The sequence below is a fragment of the Stomoxys calcitrans genome, chromosome 1 (genome assembly GCF_963082655.1).
Source record: "Stomoxys calcitrans chromosome 1, idStoCalc2.1, whole genome shotgun sequence".
Lineage (NCBI taxonomy): Eukaryota > Metazoa > Arthropoda > Insecta > Diptera > Muscidae > Stomoxys > Stomoxys calcitrans.
Genome location: NC_081552.1, coordinates 29,152,021 through 29,169,086, shown reverse-complemented (window position 1 = coordinate 29,169,086; position 17,066 = coordinate 29,152,021).

The following is a 17,066-nucleotide window of genomic DNA, read 5'->3' as shown; positions in this document are numbered from 1 at the left end:
GAAGAGATTGACGAAAATGTCAACAGGATTACGACTGCACTGGTGCGATCCTTCGAAGATAGTTGTCCTCTTCGGGAAAAGAAATCAGCCCAAGAAAAACTGTACAAATAAAAATTTGAAATTGTAAAGATGGATTGGGCAGATGTATGCCCTATGGCGTTGCTTTATTGAATTCATTGTTTTGAGGAAAAGCCATCGAATTTGTACAAAATAATCGGCTCTGCCGACGTTGATCGATGGTGAATGTTTTTCAATACACTAACATCTAATCATACAAATATTTCTTACTTCTAGGTTTATGTACAGAATATGCATCTAGTGCATTTATTAAAATATGCCATGGATCCACAGCCCTTTGTGGGAATTATGTAGGTCAATCCATTCTCCCGAAAAGTGTAAATAAAATGCAACAACATCAGCACAAAGAGTTTCATAGCAGCAACAGCGTAATGAGTTTGTTGACCACGGAAATATAATAGTGACCATGGTCTGTGATTGCTGGTTTGTTTATGCAATTTGATATTCTTTTGTTTATACTACATTCTTGTTGGCGGGCATGAGCAATATTTTCTTTATGCTATAAATATGTTATGAGTATGCAGGTTACACCTCTACTTTTCATATAATGGACAAATTTTATGGACATTCCTTAAATATTAAGTAAAAAAAATTATAGTTTACAAATTTTATCGGCATTTAAATATTAAGTATAATGGAAATATTTCTGTAAATTGATCAAACATATTTGGATTTTTTTCCAAAAACGAGCTCATATGGACAATAGTCATGTGCTGTAGAGGGAGAAGTATTATAGCAGTAGCCAAAATATTGTATCCATACATCCCAGTCACTTTTGTCAATTGAAATATTGGTTTGCCCAAAAAGTAATTGTCGGTAATATAGTAGTAATATAGTCGGCGCTGACAAATTTTTTCAACGGCTTGTGACTCTGTAATTGCATTCTTTCTTCTGTCAGTTATCAGCTGTTACTTTTAGCTTGCTTTAGAAAAAAAGTGCGCGAAATTTTGTTTACATTTGTTTGTTTGGCGTCAATTTTAATATGGGTACCACATGTATTGAAAGAAATTCATTTAACAAACCGAATCAACGCTTGTGATATGCACCTTAAGCGCAATGAATTCGATCCGTTTTTAAAACGAATCATAACTGGAGATGAAAAATGAATTGTTTACAACAACGTTAGTCGAAAACGATCATGGTCCAAGCATGGTGAATCAGCTCAAACCACTTCAAAGGCTCATATCCACCAAAAGAAGGTTATGCTGTCTGTTTGGTGGGATTGGAAGGGTTTGGTATATTTTGAGCTGCTTCCAAGGAACCAAACGATTAATTCGGATGTTTACTGTCGACAATTGGACAAATTGAATACAGCCATCAAGGAGAAGCGACCAGAATTGGTCAATCGTAAAGGTGTCATATTCCACCAGGACAACGCTAGACCGCACACATCTTTGGTCACTCGCCAAAAACTGAGTGAGCTTGGCTGGGAACTTTTGATGCATCCACCATATAGCCCTGACCTTGCAACATCAGACTACCATTTATTTCGATCTTTGCAGAACTCCTTAAATGGTAAAACTTTCGGCAATGATGAGGCTATAAAATCGCACTTGGTTCAGTTTTTTTGCAGATAAAGGCCAGAAGTTCTATGAGCGTGGAATACTAAATTTGTCAGGAAGATGGCAAAAGGTTATCGAACAAAATGGCAATTATATATTTGATTAAAGTTCATTCTAAGTTTTATTAAAAATGCATTTACATTCTTTTAAAAAATCCGCAATTACTTTTTAGGCAACCCAATATATGATCTTACATATTCATTAAAAGTTCTGTGACTTTTTTCGATTGAACTTAATGCCTGATGGTGATAAGATGTTGATGTTAATTTCTCAATTTCAAGTAGATCGCATATCTTCATTGGTAGGATATTTTTGTATTCTGTCCCCATGTCCGAAATGAACGTCTTCATTGGACCGAAGGTGAGAATAAAGTGCTCAAATATCGCCTAAGCGGCAATTTTGGCGCTTTTTTCACAAATTGGTATTGCAATTAAGTATTTAGTCAGATCAGATATCAATGTGACTGCATACTCATTGCCTTGTTCTGCCTTCGGTAATGGGCCAACGGTATCTACATATACCATATCAAATGGTCTTGTTGGTGTTGGCGTTATTGTCAATGGAGTTTTCAAGTGTTTTCAAGTTTTCAAGTAGTTTTAGCAGTATGACACTTTAAACATGCTTTAACGTATCTTGTTACATCGTTAGTCATGTTTTTCCAATAGTAATATCTTTAACCACAGTGACCTCCTTCTTTTGGGTCATCGTGATGTTTATTTAAAACCTCCTGAATTGTTTTCGCATCTTTTTCATCAATATCGATCACCTTATTCAGTAGCGCTACTTTCAATTTATTCAATTTGTTATTGCCCTTATTTATCAATTCCTGAATAGAGACAAATTCGAAAATTTTCTCACTAGGTGCCACATGTATTTTGTCAATGGGTTGTTTACCGGCCACTTCTTCGAGCCTTGGGAAAAATTGTCCATTGATAAAAAAATCATTGGTATATATGTTATTGAAACTTTACCCTTTTAGATTTAACATCGTCCAGGAGTAATTTTCAATTTATAATATTTTCCGACGTCAGTATTGTTTAAATCCATATATACAGTGCTTACTATCATTCGCTTGATGATGCTTATTAAAGTCTGTCTGTACTGCTTTATTTACTCCTTTTTAGTCATAGATATTGTAATTGTCCTGAGAACACAATTTGTGTCTCTGTTCATGTCTTTCACTTTTTCAATTGTAATGTGTGATAACGCGTCAGCTATATAATTGTCCTTACCCCTAAGAAATTCTACAGTGAAGTCATACTCTTCGTACTAAAAGAAACACCTTTCTACGATAGTCTCGAAAGATGTCTTGAATATTCAGAAAAATTGGTATGAACCTACGGTAATGGTTACAAAAAGCGATAAATCGCTCTCAGCATCCTTCGGTGTAGGATAATTCTCTATGACAGAATATTTAGAATCTTCTGTATTCGTTTATCTGTGCACTTATATCCAAAATATGTTACCTCTCGCATAAAAAATTAACATTTTCCGGGGTGTAGTTTAGATTCTTTTCACGACACAATCTGAAATCTTCGGTAAGATTCGTAAACATATGTTTCTCTGAACAGCCTAATACAACCAAGTCATCCGTATATAAAAAATGCTTGATCGGGTTTTAAGCCACTTAACGCAAATGTCATCCTTCTTTGAAAAGAATTTGGTGCTATCTTCAGACCGTATGGTAGTCTAGTAAATCGGTACGAGCCATTATTTGTCGAAAATGATGTAATATCCCTGGATTTCTCCTCCAATGAAATTTGATGAAATCCGGACATTAAGTCAAGACAAGAGAAATACTTTGCATAACCAAGTTGATCTAAAATATCGTCTTTTCATGGAAGTGGGAATTTATCAGCTACCAGTTTCCTATTTATTTGTCTGTAGTCGATAACCAGTCTCCATCTCTTCTCGTTGGAATTTGGAAGGGATATCGTTGGTATTAATAGTAATGGACTATTGTATTGTATTGTTTTGGAAAAGTTTTATGCAATATTTTTTTATTTTTCTTTTTTCTTATTTTCAATTAGCTCATAATTGTTTTTCTTTTTTTGCCTGTAGGACGACAAAAATCCCAAAATCAGAATTCCTAGACTTAAATTTTCTTTTTCGAGTTTACTTTTTAGTATTTAGATCACACAACAAGTCGATTACTGGCTTAATAGTATGTCCAGTGTTATCATTGTGCGAATAAAGTCTAAAATTCCGATCTTTTTTAAGGCGATTAACTTTCGTGCGATTTCATAAATCAGAGACAGGTCATGGTTAAGCATCCCGACATGGTCTTCTAGATATTCCTTAGGACTACTTATATAGACCTGCACTTCCTCCGCATACATGTGGGCTTGCAAAATGAGAGCTGATCTGGCAGGAATTGATCCATGGGGCACTCCTCGAATAACAGGCAAGGGACTCGAAACAGATGACTTTGAAACCACGGATTGGGTACTATTGGAGAGATATGACATAATTAAGCGAACAGACGAAGACGAGAAACGTAAAGGGGTTTTTAACTTTGCCGCCAACATATTGTGATCGACTGTATCGAATGCCGTTGAATGGTCGAGGAGATGGAGATTAAATGGTCGAGAAGAACAAGGAGGTTCAATTCGTCATTCTGCAAGTTATTTCTAATGTCCGAAACGGGCCGAACCTCCCTGGAATTCTTGGGTAAGGGTATAACTTTAGTGTACTTCCATGCCACCGGAAATGAACTCCTAGTTAAAATACTATTAAAAATGTGGATAATGTGTGGTAAAATATATGGCAACAGTGCCTTTAGAAATGTTGGTTCAATGCCATCGAATCCAACTGCATCTGATTTCACCATTGAGTAACCAAATACCACATCGCTTTGTTCTATACTCCAGAATTAAAAAGCGTCACTGTGACGAACCTCAAGAGCGAAATCAAAATCATAGAAACTAGAATCTATGGGGTTTGCTGGAATATTCGTAAAGGTAGCATTAAGTTCGTCCACATCCATATCAGTGAAGTTATCAGGGGATCTACGACCTTCTTCTCTTCAAACCGATCGCAGAGGTGAAACCTCTCGACGACGTCCCAAAACGCTTCCATCTACGGTATGCAGTGTTTCGGGTCTCAATTGAAACATTGTCGAATTGTTGAATTGTCGAAAACCCAGGTTTAGTCCTTGGGCAAATTCGTCTCATTCTGACCGGGAGCATAAGATCGTGGATAGCACACACATTTTCAGACAAAAAGTTAACCTGATCGTCTACCGATTCCATATGGTACTAAAACCACCAATCGATATCAGAAATTAAGGAAGGCAACATTCGTGGTCCAGACTACTGTAAACTCTATTTGAATAAGACTCCTCCCTTCGAAGAATTTCAAAGCTGTAGGACAGAAAAATTAAAATATGGTTAGAGAAGCACGATGCGGAGAGTTGGTCATACAAGGAAACATTTGAAATCTCACTGACAAATAACAACAACATCTATAAGGGTGCTGGAACTGGAGGAAAAATGAGTCGGCATGTTGATCGGTGATAAGCCCATTGAAGACATTTGCACGGTGAGACCTGAGTCCAAAAGGATGTTAGAATTATAATCACATGCTATAATGACATCCGAGTAGGTAATAGTGAGGTGTTCCACTACTTTCATGAATGGTACCATGTCAATGTTGTTGTTTGGCCCATAGTAGATATTACGATGAACACATATTCAATGCTATCATCACCTTCCGATCTGACACACATGCGAGTCCTTATTTTGCTGCGGGCATAAATCGCTGTGCCGCCTGCTCTGCGTAGTCTATCAGCCCTGACGACCGTATACCCTTCAAGATTAATGAAAGAGTCAGAAGTTGTCTGTTAAAGCCACGTCTCCGATACACAAATAGCATCCAAACTCGAATTATTAAAAATAAATCTAAGTTCATCCACATTTGGGCGTTAATGTGACAAATCCTCGAACCACTCCGTTGCCCTGTCAGAATTCTAATCATATTCGCCGTCCCTAGCGGAATGGTTAGCTAAGACCACCATTTTTTAGGATCAAATTACAAATGGAAATTCCACCATCAGTATCGCTGATGGGAATAAATGATCACAAATAATGTTATAAAAGGTGTTGAGTTGAAGAAAATGATAAAAAATAGTAAAGTGTTAAACTAAAGTAACTCTACAAATTAAAAAAGCAAAAAAGAGCAAAAAAGTCGGGAAGATTGAAAACAAGTAAAAGCGCGCTAAGTTCGGCCGGGCCGAATCTTATATACCCTCCACCATGGAGCGCATTTGTCAGTTCTTGTCCCGGCATCCTTCTTAGGCAAAAAATTATATAAAAAAAGAAAGAAAGAAAAATCTGCTATTAAAGCGATATCAAGATATGATCCGGTTTAGACAACAATTAAATTATATGTTGGAGACCTGTGTAAAATGTCAGCCAATTCGAATAAGAATTGCGCCCTTTGGGGGCTCAAAAAGTAAAATAGAGAGATCGATTTATATAGGAGCTGTATCGGGCTATAGACCGATTCAGACCATAATAAACACGTATTTTGATGGTCATGAGAGAATCCGTCGTACAAAATTTCAGGCAAATCGGATAAGAATTGCGCTCTCTAGAGGCCCAAGAAGTCAAGACCCAAGATCGGTTTATATGGCAGCTACATCAGGTTATGGACCGATTTGACCCATACTTGGCACAGTTGTTGGATATCATATCAAAACACGTGGTGCAAAATTTCATTCTAATCGGATAAGAATTACGCACTCTAGAGCCTCAAGAAGTCAAGACCCAAGATCGGTTTATACAGGGTGGCTGATGAAAGCCGCTACCAAAAAAAAATGTAATAACTTTTTTTCTATTTAATAATAATAATTTAATAATTAATTTAATTAATTAATTAATTAATTTAATTAATAATAATTTAATAATTAATTTAATAATTTAATTTAACATGAATAAAAGAAAAATGTATTCCATACACCGAAAAAAAAATGTAGCAATATTCATCATTGTAGCAATATTCATCAGCCACCCTGTATGACAGGTATACCAGGTAATGGCCCGAATTGAACCATACTTATCACAGTTGTTAGAAGTGATACTAAAACACAATGAGCAAAATTTCAGTCTAGTCGGATGAGAATTGCGCCTTCTAGAGGCTCAAGAAGTCAAGACCCAAGATCGGTTTATATGGCAGCTATATCAGGTTATAGACCGATTTGAACCACACTTGGCACAGTTATTGGATATCGTAACAAAACACGTAGTGCAAAATTTCATTCCAATCGGATAAGAATTGCGCACTCTAGAGGCTCAAGAAGTCAAGACCCCAGATCGGTTTATATGGCAGCTGTATCAGGTTATGGACCGATGTAAACCATACTTGGTACAGTTATTGGATATCGTAGCAAAACACGTCGTGCAAAATTTCATTCAAATCGGAGAAGAATTTCGCACTCTAGAGGCTAAAGAAGTCAAGACTCAAGATCGGTTTATATGGCAGGTATATCAGGTTATAGACCGATGTGAACAATACTTGGCACAGTTGTTGGATATCATAACAAAACACTTCGTGCAAAATTTCATCCCAATTGGGTAAGAATTGCGCACTCTAGAGGCTCAAGAAGTCAAGGCCCAAGATCGGTTTATATGACAGCTATATAAGGTTATGAACCGATTTGAACCACACTTGGCACAGTTATTGGATATCATAACAAAACACGTAGTGCAAAATTTCATTCCAATCGGATAAGAATTGCGCACTCTAGAGGCTCAAGAAGTCAAGACCCCAGATCGGTTTATATGGCAGCTGTATCAGGTTATGGACCGATGTAAACCATACTTGGTACAGTTATTGGATATCGCAGCAAAACACGTCGTGCAAAATTTCATTCAAATCGGAGAAGAATTTCGCACTCTAGAGGCTGAAGAAGTCAAGACTCAAGATCGGTTTATATGGCAGGTATATCAGGTTATAGACCGATGTGAACAATACTTGGCACAGTTGTTGGATATCATAACAAAACACTTCGTGCAAAATTTCATCCCAATTGGGTAAGAATTGCGCACTCTAGAGGCTCAAGAAGTCAAGGCCCAAGATCGGTTTATATGACAGCTATATAAGGTTATGAACCGATTTGAAACATACTTGGCACAGTTGTTGGATATCATAACAAAACACGTCGTGCAAAATTTCATTCCAATCGGATAAGAATTGCGCACTCTAGAGGCTCAAGAAGTCAAGACCCCAGATCGGTTTATATGGCAGCTATATCAGGTTATGGACCGATTTGAATCATACGTGGCACAATTGTTGTACATAGTAACGAAACACGTCGTGCAAAATTTCTTTCCAATCGGATAAGAATTGCGCACTCTAGAGGCTCAAGAAGTCAAGACCCCAGATCGGTTTATATGGCAGCTATATCAGGTTATGGACCGATTTGAATCATACGTGGCACAATTGTTGTACATAGTAACGAAACACGTCGTGCAAAATTTCTTTCCAATCGGATAAGAATTGCGCACTCTAGAGGCTCAGGAAGTCAAGACCCCAGATCGGTTTATATGGCAGCTATATCAGGTTATGGACCGATTTAAACCATACTTAGCACAGTTGTTGGATATCGTAACAAAACATGTCGTGCAAAATTTCATCCCAATCGGATAAGAATTGCGCACTCTAGAGGCTCAAGAAGTCAATACCCAAGATCGGTTTATATGGCAGCTATATCAAAACATGGACCGATATGGCCCATTTACAATACCAACCGACCTACACTAATAAGAAGTATTTGTGCAAAATTTCAAGCGGCTAGCTTTACTCCTTCGGAAGTTAGCGTGCTTTCGACAGACAGACGGACGGACGGACGGACAGACGGACGGACGGACGGACATGGCTAGAACGACATAAAATTTCACGACGATCAAGAATATATATACTTTATGGGGTCTCAAAGGAATATTTCGAGTAGTTACAAACAGAATGACGAAATTAGTATACCCCCCATCTTATGGTGGAGGGTATAAAAATATTATAAAATCTCCAGTGTTTATATTGTTTTTGTTTAATAAAATCATAAAACAAAACGGTGTGCCTTTTTTTTAATATTGTGCGACTATTTCAAAATTCCGGTAACGGTAACGCTGCATATGTCCATAGTGGCATGGGGCATATTAAAATCCACACCCTCTATTCATCCTAACCTACTCAACCTGAGATTTATCTTAGGAAAAATGTGTAATCGCCAGTTCCAAAAAAATCTAATAACAATGCCAAAGCATACCTTTAGGCGACAGCGATTAGTTTATCCACACAACAGTAAAACCTCAATCAAACTCACGTAGATATCGTGTAAATTTTTACAAACATATCCGATTTTATTATATATAAAGTGTAAGAAAAACATATCAAGTCAGCAGGACAATGGCATAACGGGTATTCGACTGCATCTTACTTCAAGCGGATCAAGAAATAAAATCGGGTGATCGGTTTATAAGGGAGGTAAATCAAGTTTGCAGACTGATTTGGACCATACGTATGTTGGAAGTTACAAAAAATACTCCGTGCAACATTTCATTCAAATCGGAAAAAATTGGGGCTTCTATGGGCTGAAATTCTCAAATATGGGTGTCGGATTATATGGGAGCTATATCCAAATCGGAGACAATATGTCCCATTTGTAGTCCCCACTGACTTACACCAGTAAAAAGTGTATGTTGAAAATTTGGATCAAATAGCTATACTCGTTTGACAGACGGACGAACGGACATGGCTAGAATTTTACACAACGACTTCTACTATGATCTCCAACATTTAGTTCAATTATGGTCCGAATCGGACGATAACTTGATATTATAGCTCCAAGATCATAGGATTTCATTCCTTTTATCATATGTTTGCCTAAGGAGAGATACCGGGAAGAGAACTCGACAAATGTAATCCATGGTGGAGGGTATGTAAGATTCGGCCCGGCCGAACTTAGCACGTTTTATTTTTTTTTTTGCTTGAAAGTTACTGAAATTAACGAAAGTATCGATAATTATCGATATTTTTTGGAAAAATATCGAAAATATCGAATGTTGCGAATATCGATAGTTTGCCAGCTCTACAAATCGGACAAAAATTGCGGCTTATAAGTGCCCAAGAATAGATATTTTTTTGTCTGAATATCGATTGATATTATTCCTATCGATATTATAGGGAAAGTTAATTGTTTTCCAAAATTGGAAAAGAATAAGCGAGCCGACACTGAATATACCCTTTAAGATACATTGCGCCCGTAGAGGGCGCAATTTTCATCCGATTAACCTAACATTTTGCACAATAATTTCTCTCATGGTTTCCAACTGATTTTACTAAATTAGGTTTTATCCAGTCTGGGCATTGATATTGCTTCTATATAAATCGATCCCTTGATTTGAACATCTCTATTTCTGATTGAAATGTAGGTGATGGGAAATTAAAGATAGTATCGATACTATCATTATTGGTTATTAGAAATATCGAATGTTGCGTATATCGATTGTTTGCCAGCTCTACTCAAGACGTCAATTCGAGAGATCGGTTTATATGGGAGCTATATCAGGTTATAGACTGATTTGGACCGTACTTGTCACAGTTGTGGAAAGTCATAACAAAACAGTACATGCTCAATTTCAACCATATCGGATAAAAATTGCGGCTTCCCGGTTTTCAAGAAGTCAAATCGAGAGATCGGTTTACGTGGCAGCTATATCAGGTTATAGACCGATTCGGACCGTACTTAACATAGTCGTTGGAAATCATAACGAAACACCATTTGCAACAAAACAAAATTTCAGCCAAATGGGACAAAATTCGCGGCTTCCAGGGGATCAAGAAGTCAAATCGAGAGATCGTTTTATATGGGAGCTATATCAGATTCTTGACCGATTTTAACCGATTTGGCCCATTTGCGATCCCCAACGACCTACATCAATATTAAGTATCTGTGCAAAATTTCAAGCGGCTAGCTTTTCGCGTTCGATCGCTATCGTGATTTCGACAGACGGACGGACGGACATGGCTAGATTGACTCAAAATGAGACGATCCAAAATGTATATGTACTTTATGGGGTGCTAGATCAATATTTCGAGGCGTTACAAACGGAATGACTAGATTAGTATACAAATTTTAAAATCGTACTTGAAGTGGGAGAAATATTGCGTTTAATACCGCCATTGGTGCTATTTAGTACTTACTTTGTAAATTGAACTGAAACTTTGAATTGTGGAACATAGATACACTATGGTAGCCTTAATTGGGTCACTATAATTGGAAATTTGTGCATTTAGGTACCAAAAAAGGTACCAAAAAGGTATGAAATAGATACAAAATGTCAGTAAAAATTTCTATACAGTATATATATTCTTGATCAGCTTATAAATCTAAGTCGATCTAGCCATGTCCGTCCGTCTGTCTGTTGAAATCACGCTACAGTCTTTAAAAATAGAGATATTGAGCTGACACTTTGCACAGATACTTTTTTTTGTCCATAAGCAGGTTTAGTTTGAAGACGGGCTATATCGGACTATATCTTGATATAGCCCCCATATAGACCGATCCGAGCCACATTTATTTTCCGATTTTGTTGAAAATTTTTCCAATGTGACCCAGATCTGTACGGATTTGGATATAGCTTCAATATAGAGCGATCTCTCGATTTAAGGTTTTGGTCCAATAAAAGGCGCATTTATTGTCCGATGTCTCAGAAATTTGGGACAGTGAGTTGTGTTAGGCCCCACGACGTCCTTCTGCAATATGGTACAAATCGGTTTGGATATAGCTGCCTTATAAACCGACCTCTCGATTTTTCTGCAACTTGACTCAAATCGGTCCAGATTTGAATATAGCTGCCATATAGACCGATATCTCGATTTAAAGTCTTGGCCCCATAAAAGGCATATTTATATTCCGATTTCGATGAAATTTGACTTACGTTAGGCTTTTCGACATCCGTGTCGTATATTGTTCAGATCAGTCTATATTTGCATTAGACCTCTCAATGTCCGTGCCGGACCATGTTTCGATAAAGCTGCTGTGGGGGCATAAATTATGCATTTTTCACCGGTTTAAGACTAAAGGTGGTTTACATATATACCCAAGGTGGTGGGTATCCAAAGGTCTTTTTACTTGTTTCTCTACAAATTAGCAAAATATGGGAGCAATAGGCGTATTGAGTTGCATGCAATTTTTACCTCATCTATACACCGAAAAGGATTTTCGATCGGTTTCAATTAAATTCGAAGGCGAACTTAAGCACGTCATTTAAGCAGAATGTATGTATTTTTTTTATAGAAAACTTGGTGACCGGGCCCGCTCCGCTGCGCCTTCTTTTACATTATATGAAACAAAACTTTCCTTGGAATATTTATTTTCGACAATTTGGTGAAATACCATACTACGAAAATAGTATATCGCTTGACTAACAGTTTAACAATATAAGTGGCTTTAAATGCATCCATATGATCCTTATTGGTCCACAAATAAAAGTTTGGATGTAAGGTGCCCTCCATTCTTAAAATACTTTATTTAAGCCCGATTTAGGGGTGTTTTCGAGGGAGAGGTGCTCCCCCAGATACTTGGCCCTGAAAAAATACCAGCATCGTGCCCTTCCGTCAAATATCATTTATTTAAACCTCATATTGCCATTGGTTTAAGAGGAGTTTACAGGATGAGCCGTCCCCCAAACACTTGGGCCCAATATCGGTTATCAAATTCCTTTTCTAATCTCAAATATCTTTCATTTGAGCCACATATTGGAATGGTCGAAAATTTTTTCCCTTTGGGGGGTGTTTTTGGGAAAGGGGTGGTGCCCCACATACATGGTCCTAAATTTGGATATCAAATTCGTATTCTACTCCCAAATACCTTTATTTGAGCCCTATATTGCGATGGTCAGTAAAAAATTGCTGTTTGTGGGGTATTTTGGGAAAGGGGTAGACCCCCAGAAAATTGGTCCCGAAAATGGGTACCAGTTCTTGTTCTTCCCCCCAATACCTTTCATTTAAGCTCCATATTGACATGGTCGGTTAATATGCCCAATTTAGGAGTGTTTTGGAGATTGGGGTGGTCCCCCAAACACTAACCCCGGAAAATATATCAGCACTTGAAAATATAAATCGGATTCGTGTTCCACTCTAAAAACCCTCTTATTTGAGCCTCATATTGCAATATTGAGCAAATTCGTCCTTTTTGGGTAGTGTTGTAAGGGTGGGTTGCCCCATAGATATTTTTCCCGAACATTGATATCAAATTCGTGCTTTACTCCCTAAGACCTTTCATTTGAGCGCCATATTGATATGGTCGCAAATTTTGTCCCCATTGGTTGATGTTTTTGGTGAGAGGCTGTAGGGTGGGGCGGCCCCCCTAGGTACCCCACCAAAAATTTGGGTACAAAATTTTTATTTTTGGGGTACTATATGAGAGCATAGAAAATTTCGCTTAAATCGCACCACCCATCTCCGAGATCTGGTGTTTCTGTTTAATATATTAAAAATGTAGTACCCTATTTTCACCACGGGATCATTATGCACCATCTGTGAAAATTTCAAGAAAGTCGGTTCAGCCGTTTCTGAGTCTAAAAGGGTAAACAAACAACCAAACAAAAAAAAAAACAAATAAAAGCGTGCTAAGTTCGGCCGGGCCGAATCTTATATACCCTCCACCATGGATCGCATTTGTCGAGTTCTTTTCCCGGCATCTCCTCTTAAGCAAAAAAGGATATAAGAAAAGATTTGCTCTCCTATTAGAGCGATATCAAGATATGGTCCGGTTTGGACCACAATTAAATTATATGTTGGAGACCTGTGTAAAATGTCAGCCAATTCGAATAAGAATTGCGCCCTTTGGGGGCTCAAGAAGTAAAATAGAGAGATTGATTTATATGGGAGCTGTATCGGGCTATAGACCGATTCAGACCATAATAAACACGTATGTTGATGGTCATGAGAGAATCCGTCGTACAAAATTTCATTCCAATCGGACAAGAATTGCATACTCTAGAGGCTCAAGAAGTCAAGACCCAAGATCGGTTTATATGACGGCTATATCAGGTTATGGACCGATTTGAACCATACTTGGTACAGCTATTGGATATCATAACAAAACACGTCGTGCCAAAATTCATTGAAATCGGATAAGAATTGCGCCCTCTGGAGGCTCAAGAAGTCAAGATCCAAGATCGGTTTATATGACAGCTATATCAGGTTATGAACCGTTTTGAACCATTCTTAGCACAGTTGTTGGATATCATAACAAAATACGTCGTGCAAAATTTCATTCCAATCGGATAAGAATTGGGCACTCTAGAGGCTCAAGAAGTCTAGACCCAAGATCGGTTTATATGGCAGCTATATCTGGTTATGGACCGATTTGAACTGTAACTGACAAAGTTGTTGGTATCATAACAAAACACGTCGTGCAAAATTTCATTCCAATCGGATAAGAATTGCGCACGCTAGAGGCTCAAGAAGTCAAGACCGAAGATCGGTTTATATGGCAGCTATATCAAAACATGGACCGATATGGCCCATTTACAATACCAACCGACCTACACTATTAAAAAGTATTTGTGCAAAATTTCAAGCGGCTAGCTTTACTCCTTCGGAAGTTAGCGTGCTTTCGACAGACAGACGGACGGACAGACGGATGGACAGACGGACGGACGGACGGACAGACATACGGACATGGCAAGATCGACATAAAATGTCGCGACGATGAAGAATATATATACTTTATGGGGTCTCAGACGAATATTGAGTAGTTACAAACAGAATGACGAAATTAGTATACCCCCCATCTTATGGTGGAGGGTATAAAAAAAAAACAAACAAACAAACATGGCCTTAATCAATCAATAAGATCAAAGCCATGTTGGACATGTATGTTGAAGGTCATGGGAGAACCGTTTTAGAAAATTTCAGCCAAAACTGATGAGAATTGGGCCTTCTAGAAGTCTAAGAAGTCAAGATCCCAAATCGATTTTTATGGCAGCTATATCACGTTATGTACCGATCTGAACCATACTTAGTACAGTTTTTGGAAGTCATAACTCAACAATTCATGCACAATTTCAGCCAAATCGTATAAGGCTCAAGAAGTCAAGATCAAAGATCGGTTTATATGCCAGCTATATCAGATTATGTACCGATTTATGTATCGAACCCTGCTTTGCACAGTTGTTTGAAGTCATAATAAAACACTTCATGCAAAATTTCAGCCAAATCGGACACGAATTGCGCCCTCTAGATCCCTAAGAAGTCAAGATCCAAGATCGGTTTATATGGCAGCTATATTAGGTTTTTAAACGATTTTAACTATACTTAGCACAGTTGTTGGAAGTCATAACAAAATACTTCATGCAAAATTGCAGCCAAATCGGATAAGAATTGCGCCCTTCAGACGCCTAAGACTCAAGAAGTCAGGATCCCAGATCGGTTTATAATCAGGTTATGTACCGATTTGAACCCTGCTATGCACAGTTGTTTGAAGTCGTAACAAAACACTTCATGCAAAATTTCAGCCAAATCGGATAAGAATTGCGCCCTTCAGACGCCTAAGAAATCAAGATCCCAGATCGGTTTATATATCACGTTATGTACAGATTTGAACCATACGTAGCACAATTTTTGAAAGACATAACGCAACAGTTCATGCAAAATTTCACCCAAATCGGATAAGAATTGCACACGCTAGTGGTTCAAGAAATAGATCCCAGATCGGTTTATATGCCAGCTATATCAGATTATGTACCGATTTGGACCCTACTTGCACAGGTGTTCGAAGTCATACCCAAACACTTTATGCTAAATTTCAGCCAAATCGGATACAATTTCGCCGCTTTAGAGGCTCAAGAAGTCAGGATCCCAGATCGGTTTATATGCCAGCTATATCAGGTTATTTACCGATTTGAACCCTGCTATTCACAGTTGTTTGAAGTCGTAACAAAACACTTTAGGCTAAATTTCAGCCAAATCGGACACGAACTGCGCCCTCTAGATGCCAAAGAAGCCAAGATCGGTTTATATGGCAGCTATAGTAGGGTTTTAAACGATTTTTGCTATACTAAGCACAATTGTTGGAAGTCATAACAAAACGTTTCATGCAAAATTTCAGCCATATCGTGCTTAGGGCATGGCTAGGTCGATTTAAAATATCATGACGATCAAGAATATATACACACTTTATGGGGTCTTAGACGCATATTTCGAGGTGTTACAAACGGAATGTCGATATTATGGTGGAGGGTATAAAAATACTTTAAAAACTACATACACTTTCAAAATTCAACATCACTATCATCATCTGATCATTCTCCACTAATTACGACCGTCAATGACACAATAATTGAAATAACCAAACTCCACTTTTTATTCATCGAAAAAACTAATTGGTGTTTCTTTAAACACACTTTCAATGAAAAATTAAAACAAGTGGAAAAATGCTAAGTTCGGCTGGGCCGAATCTACATCCTACCAACTTTCAGCCCTTAAAGCCTTAACACCTAAAAGTGTCTGAGGATGACCTTCCGTAACCAAGAGGTCGAAACACGTCACAATATGGCAGCCGGTTGTACGCACCGGATTGACCCGATGGAATCTTCATCGGCAAGGGCTGCCGCCTCAGTGTACGTGTTCGTCTCTTTTCGTCATGGGAGAGGCACATCCCGGAGTGCCTTCTCCGTATGCTTCTGGTCCGTGCCGGGATTGAAAAGAACCCCGGACCCTGGTTCTGTTCCGTTTGCCAGAACCGCCTTCATCATCGGTCAGTGTCGGTGAGGTGTAACCGGTGCTTGGAGTGGGTACATTTCCGTTCTTGCTCTGGCCTAACCTCGCTACGGGAGTATAGTCATACTGGCTATGTCGCTAGGTGCTGTGCGAACATAGCCAGAAGTGGGTCACAAGCGTCGCCGTCGTCGCCTTCGGCGTCCTCGTCGTCGGACTATATGACCCCCCCGACCACTCACGTACGGCAATTTATGCAACGACAGCACCCTAGCCCTACTATTGCCAGGCCAGTGTCGGGAAATGTATCGTTCTTGCAGTTAAACTGCAATGGACTGCGAGGCAAGATTGATGAGATTGTAGATTTTATGAGTCGGAAGAGCATATCGGTCGCAGCGATCCAGGAGACAAAGCTGACTAACACCTGCAGCTTGCACAGTTGTCACGGCTACAATGTCCTACGTAAGGATCGCTCAAGGAATGGAGGTGGGGGATTGGCCTTCGTTATACACCATTCCGTGCAGTATAGACCTATCTCGCCTGCGCTTGACGCTAGTGACCCATACATGGAATGTATGGGGGTAGCAGTCAGGTCTGGTACTGCCGAGTTAGAGATATGCAACGTGTATATACCGCCGGTTGGTAGCTGTGTCCCGATTAATGGCCAGGCCTACAGCCCCGACATAAATGGGTTGCTATCTG